Source organism: Sphaeramia orbicularis, chromosome 10, assembly GCF_902148855.1.
Source record: "Sphaeramia orbicularis chromosome 10, fSphaOr1.1, whole genome shotgun sequence".
Classification (NCBI taxonomy): domain Eukaryota; kingdom Metazoa; phylum Chordata; class Actinopteri; order Kurtiformes; family Apogonidae; genus Sphaeramia; species Sphaeramia orbicularis.
This window is the reverse complement of record NC_043966.1, coordinates 50,835,913-50,843,181: the sequence shown is the minus strand read 5'-3', so window position 1 is coordinate 50,843,181 and position 7,269 is coordinate 50,835,913. Positions and strand designations below refer to the sequence as shown.

At 39.2% G+C, this 7,269-nt stretch overlaps 1 protein-coding gene across 1 annotated transcript in view; it reads left to right on the top strand.

The window, feature by feature from the left end:
• Positions 1 to 6,103: 6,103 nt before the first annotated feature.
• Positions 6,104 to 7,269, top strand: part of fbxo38 (F-box protein 38) — a 33,245-nt gene continuing 32,079 nt past the window's right edge. Inside the window, 1 exon segment of the mRNA XM_030145383.1 lies at positions 6,104 to 6,264. The gene's annotated coding sequence lies outside the window, so the exon portion shown is untranslated.

The window sequence follows — 7,269 nt, the reverse complement described above, 5'->3', positions numbered from 1 at the left end:
CCACACAACATTTTTGTCCTTTGTCTCTGACGGGAATACAAGAGTTGGCATAGACACAAGCAAGCGTCAAATGATCAAAGTGGGAAAATGTACCTTGTGAAGGAAAAAAAAGGTAATTTTAAAGTTGATGGCACTAATGCGTCTCTAAATAGTCACGACAAGGCCATGTTTACCATTCTATAGCATCCCCTCCCCTTTTAACAACGGGCTATAAACATCTGGAACTGAGGAGACCAATTGATGGATTTTTGGGAGAGAAATGCTGTTCCATTTTTGTCAGATATTGGATTCTATTTGCCCAACAGTCCTCACTGCATTTTCATTTTATTGATACTTTACACCACATCCCAGTATTTTTAGAATTTGGATCCTCCATAATTATTGTGATAAAGTGTCAGCAGAAAAACATCACCAAAAAGCCAATGAAACATTTAGCCTAAATGTGGAAAACTTGGATTAAGAAGGAAATTATGGAACTTGTGCAGAAAAATAGGGATGAGGAAAATAATATACTATAAAGAACAAAGTGTAAAATGCAGGAATAGAAGAGAGGGGTAGTTCTGACTAAATTGAATAAATCAGATGTGATGGTTTAAGTAAAGCAGTATTTCTATCAGAAAAAATAAATTCACACGTCTTGTTGGCAACATCTGAAAATCAAAATGTAACCTTGAAAAGGATGTGGAGAAACTCAACAAAAATTCTTAGCAAAAACTGGGTTGTTTAAATATTACAGAATGGATGAAATTTGAACTGATGCATTTGCTGTCAGTCCTGTTCTACATTATACATTACGGTAAGTGGCGAAATGCACCTAAAAGTTGGTAATGTCCACCTTGAAAGAAAGAAAGAAAGAAGTAGGAAAAGGAAGAAATTAGTGATTGTGCAAGAGCCTGACCAATTAATCAACAATTTATAGTATATCACCGATTAATCAACATGGGTCAATATGTAATTGATGTATTAACTTTTATGCTGCTTGGAAATTCTGTTGTTCGCTGCTCCTGTGTGTCTGTGCTGCCGGGAGAGTTAGAGGAATAGTAAAGTGTGTCAGTTTCACTTGAACTTCTGGTCTGACAATCACACTACCCCACACACACACACAATCACAGACCACTATTCCCCCCCACTCCGAAAATCACAGAACCCCCTACCCCCATCCATACACTTCCTGCGTACCTCACAATTTCGCTCTGCAGGAACAACTGGGTATTAATACTATATAATAATTATCGCTTACATTTTAAATTATTTACCAAACAATTTTTATGTCACTACTTAGAAAATATAGACTCACATCTTTTCCTCAAAATCAGCTCTCCCCAGCATAAACAAGAAAAGCACTCAGAGCGCAGACCTCCGCCAAGGCAGATCAGTGGGCCCCCCCACCCCTGATCACCACCAAAATTTAATCATCTCTTCCTTGTGCCAGTATCAACATTTCCTGAAAATTTCATGAAAATCCATCCATAAGTTTTTGAGTTATCTTGCTAACAAACAAACACACGCAAACACACAAAGCAAAGTGATCACAATACCTCCTGGTGGAGGTAAAAATACCACAAACTAATCTAATATCAGACTATTATACAGTGTTTTAAAGTTATGTAAATTAACTTTGTGAGATAAACAAAGATGCAACTGTTAATCCACATGTTCACCGTTATCTAATATAAGACTATTATATCAATGTTCTTATTTCTATTTCATACATCAACCGATATATCGCTTATCGGACGATATATCGGCTTTTTTTTAGCCCCCAGTATCAGCATCGGCCCCAAAAATCCCATATTGGTCAGGCTCTAGATTGTACTGAAACTCAAACCAGGGAAAGAGGCAGCAGACCCAGTGAGCTACAGGCCCATTGCATTAACGTCACAGTTAGAGAAGACAATGGAGCGTATGATAACGGAAAGACAAACAGACTTTTTAGAAAGCAGAGAGCTGTAATCAGAACTCTAAAGTAGATTTCAGAAAGAGAGCTGTTAGAACCAGAGACACAAGACTTGGACCCAAATGCACAACCAACAGACAGGAGTAAAGTTAATGAGTGTTTATTAAACACGGACAGAATTAACAGTTCACAAAAAGGTTTGTTTAAGGAGTCTTCGCAGGTTAGACTGTGAATTCGTCACGGCGTCCGTAACCAGCAAGGGGAGCTCTCTGCCCGGGTCGGGAGCACACGAGGGGAACCCGACTAGGAATAAGCAGAGAAGAGTCAGGGGACAGACCAGGTCATACACAGAGGATCCAAAAAACAGGCAACGGTACATGGGGGAAAAGCAAAGCACTAACCGTGAGTCCAGGCTATAAGTCGAAAACCAGTGAGGCAGAATCAGGCAGAGGTATCAGGAAGGGATCAGGCAGGCTCAGGAAATGAGGAACAATCCGGGTTAGGAACAAACAGACAGGCAGACGAACAGGTTCAGAGACTCGCTGGTAGGTAATCACAACACTAGGTAGGAATACTAACTGGGGGAAACACAGGGTTTAAATACACAAGAGGGCGGGAAGACAATTGGACACAGGTGGAGACAATCAGGGAGGAGTAAGGTAATCAGGTAAAAGGTGAACACAAAAGGAAGTAAAGACACCAGACAAGACACATGAGGGGAACTACAAAATAAAACAGGAAGTGACACACAAGACAGACAAAACATACAAGAGTCCAGTACTGATATGACAAGAGCGGTATAATGGATAGTGTGTTATGTCTTGAAACAGAAATAAGAAAGGCTTAGACCAACAGCGAGTGTGTGATTGCAGTTTTCTTTGATATTGAAAAAGCATACGACATGTTGTGGAAGGAGGGATTACTCATCAAATTAAATAAGTTAGGGGTGAAAGGAAAACTGTATAACTGGGTGTTATGTTTTATGTTTGGAAGGACAATAGAGGTTAAAGTGGATACAGAACACTCAAAAGAGTATCCAGTTGAAAATGGAAGCCCACAGGGAAGTGTCTTATTTAAAGTCATGATTAATGACATTTTTGATGGAGTAGGACAAGGTATATGGAAATCACCAGAGCCATTGATATATAACAGAGTCGCGACACTTCCATAGACTCCTGTTGTAAAAAATGGTGGACAAAATACAACTTCTGGATTTTGGAGGGGCCAATAGTTACAAACATTGAGTGTAACATCGTTGGAACACATTCATTTCTTTTGCAGCTGATCTAGAAATTCCAGTGCGAAGTTAATAAGATATTGCCATCTTTCAAATTATCAAGTATATATTATTTCCTGTAGTAGCGGACATTTATGTTGTAAATTCTGTTTTCTTTGGTATGTGTTAGTGTTTGTATAAAATTATATCTTAAACAACTGTTATGTTGGATTGTCAGCTGTAGCCCTATAGTTTGCTAGCTTGACTGGGCCAGCTGTTGATATTTAACCACTATAACCACAAATTATGGAGTTTTTAAGATAAGGTAACGTTAGTACGAATTTTGTTGTCATTGGGTTTTATTTTATTGTTTTATTGAACCTGGTGGTTTTCGGTTAAGTTTGTCAGCTGAGGTCATGTGCTAATTAGGAGGAGAGTCACTGTAGAGCTGACCTATGCCAATAAAAGTTCATTAAAGTTACTATTCACGAGTTAAAGGAGGCGATACTTCTGCAACTTGGCGTTTGTAATATCCGACTCATCCTATAAGAATTCTGTTGAGTTTTGAGTTTGCTAATGTTGAGTTTTTAATGAGTTTAGCGTCCGTGCTAATGCTAACATGCTAAGTTAGCCGCTACGCTATCTGCTGGTTAATGCCTTATTGTGTGCGTTATCAGAGCAGAGCTTGGCAGACACACAGTGTTCACAGATAAACCCTGTTTTCCCCTCATACCTAGATCCTATAATAGTAAAACTTAAAAAAGGTAAATTGTCTATCTCCTTATGAGTACAGTACAACTGCAGAATGAATGAACTTGTAAAATTCGCACCACTCACGTAAGTAGCCCACCCAAGCTAACACTAACATTTACCCCCAAATTTGAGTTTTCAAAGTATTAAGGTCAGTCCTTTCAGTGGCCAACCCCACAACTCAAAAGTATAACACACACAACAGTACACACGGTAGTGATACAACAGTTGTGTGTGGTTTATTTTCAGATTTACCATGCTCACTGCTGTTTGTCCCTTAGATTAACATGAGAGCACTTAGTTTGTGTGGAACAATTCAGGCTTACTGTACATGAACCACATGAGCACCGGAGCGGCGACATCAAAGCATGTCATAACTCTCTTTATAGGGCTCTGGAAATCACTGTATGCAGATGATGTGTCATTATGGGTAAGAAAAAGGAGAAACCTTATGTATCTACAAGAGAAAATACAGATAGCAATAAAGAAAGTGAAACAGTGGGCAACCAGATGGGGTTTCAAATTATCAGCTGCAAAGACACAAACAATATGTTTCTCTAGTAGACATAAAGAGATATCATTGAAATTGCATTAACAGGATATTCAACGGGTCAATGTAATCAGATTACTTGGAATGTGGTTTGATGAGAGATTGACATGGAAGGATCATATAGAGAAAGTGAGAGATAAATGTAAAAAGATTAATAATCTGTTGAGATGCCTCTCAGGGAGGGATTGGGGTGCAACCAGAGCATTGTTATTTAGTATTTACCAGGTCATGATGAGAGCTAAGTTAGACTATGGGTGCATAGCATATATGTCAGCAGCAGAGACTCACCTTAAAAAGCTGGACATAGAACAAGCAAGTGGGTTGACAATATGTGGTAGAGTATTTAAGACATCTCCAGTAGTGGCCTTACAGGTTGAGATGGGGGAGCAACCACTAAGACTTAGAAGGCTAAAACTCATGCTGGCATATTGGGTCAATATACAAGGACATAGGGTCTCACACCCTACCAAGACAATCCTGAAGGATTCTTGGGAGTACAATGAGAGAACTTTTTATAACCTTGGATGGTTAGGTAATGTCTTAGCAGAACAAGTGGGATTTAAAAACATAAAATATAGTCCAACAGTCCCAGGCCCAGGTATCCCACCTTGGTTATTTATAACACCCCATTTAGTGTTAGAAATTCAGAATGTGCTGAAGAAAAGGTGTAGGGGGGGTTCTGCAGGAATGGTGGCTCAAAAATATCTGGAACAACATTTCTCAGATAGAATAAAAATATTTACAGATGGTTCAAAAGACCCAGAGACAGGACATACAGGAGCTGCAGTATTCATCCCACATAATAAAGTAAATATGAAGAAAAGAACTACGGATCATGTGGCAATTTACACAGTTGAACTTATGGCCATTATACGGGCATTAGAATAGATTGAGGAAAACAATAAAAATAATACAGTAATACTATGAGATTGTAGGGCAACACTTTCAAGTATAAAAACAATGAAGTCATGTAGATTAGATTGTATTTTTGAAATACACAACTTTCTTTATAGACTGTATCAAAAAGGATTGGTGGTTAGCTTTGTTTGGGTCCCTGCACATGTGGGATTAGAAGGAAATGAGGATACACATATTCTGCCTAAACAATCTCTTAAATCCCCCATTGTCAAGACAGAAGTACTGCTGAGCAGAGCAGAGGGGAAATCAATCATCAAAATCACCTACAAGCAAGATGGCAAAATTACTGGGACAGTCATGATACCGGAAGGCACCGATATAATATACAGAAGCAGGTGGGGAGGGAAAAAATGAAGGGCAGGAACAGGAGAGAAGAGGCAGGGACTTCTGGCATTAGAATAGGGCATACAGGGTTGAATGAAACACTGCATAGAATAGGGAAACACATAGATGGAAAGTGTGATCATTGTGATGAATCTGAATCAGTCCAGCATGTTCTATTTGAATGCAGGGGTTATGAGGAAGAAAGGAAAGGACTGAAAGAAGCAGTAGAGAAAACTCAAATAGCATTCAATATAGGAAGCCTTAGCACCTTTTATTTCAGGAATCTCATTGCATTCTTAAAGGAAACTGGACTGTTCGACAGGATTTAAATTATGAATTATTTTCTATTTTTACTTTAATTTGCCAATTTACTGTTCACACTCCAGTCCAGGAGGTGGCGGTAATGCACCTGCAAGCTGGTTGCCAACCGCCATTTAAAAACAGAAGAAGAAGGAAAAGCAGCAGAAGAAGAAGAGGAAGAAGAAGAGGAAGAAGCTTAAGTTGTGTAGTTCGAGCAGTGGCAAAAGACATATTTGTGTTTAGCATCTGTGTTGTAGACCCACTATGGCTGCAGAGCGGTACCTCAGTGGCTTTGACAGAGAAAAACCGGTACGTTAGCATCCCCGCTACACGCGCTGCTCACGCCCTACTCTGTTCGCTGTGTTGTGTATCAATACCTATGGTTTTATTTTTTGTCTACAATGTTAGCGCTTGCTATGCTAACTTGTAAGCTAGCGTAGACTAGGTTAAACTTTATAGCATTGTTTTCAGCGTTTAAAAACGTGACATGTGTGGAATAACCAGGCTTTTTTGATTTGCTCTTCTGAAGTTACTTCTCGTGTTAAAAATTACGCTTAAACGTTCTTTTCTCTGGTCGTGAATTGTGCTCTGTCAGTTGGCTAACAAACCTGGATAATTGTTACGGTTTATGATTTGACTCGAAGCTTCGCTCGTTGCTTTTATCAAATACTTAAGTCACTTCATGTAGAGTCTCACCGTAGCTGAGAATTAGCATCCTGGAAACCACCACGACAGCGCTGGAGGCACTGAAGTTCAGCATGTTCGCCTTGTGCTTGTCATGCTGGTGTGTTTACAAACCCCCGCTAACATGTGCCACAGTTGTAAATTGATGTCCTTTGTATATGTTATTATCAACTGATTGGGGCCACATTGGACATGAATTAACTGATTATGTTGAAACCTTGCTTCGCTAAGTGTCACCACATTCACATATAAAGATCTTTTCACATACTAAGATTTAAAATGGCTCGGTGTCGTAGGTATAAAAACAGTCACACAGCATACATAAAATCGACTAAATGGGGTGTACAAACTCTACGCCACTCAGTGCACTCTTTTTAACACAGTTCTTAAAGGTAGAACATAGACGTCGCTTTATAAATTGTGTTTCTACTGACCTGTAGCCTAGACAGATAATTAGGCAGAAGGATTGGGGGAAATGCGTATTGCAGTTATTATGGACTATATTGTGATTGGGATTTCCTTGGTTATCAAATAAAATGTACAGAAGCCGTGCCAGAATTGCACTGATCTCATATTGGTTATCATAAAAATGAAAATGAAAAGTCTTGCATACAGTGGTCTTTTAGACCG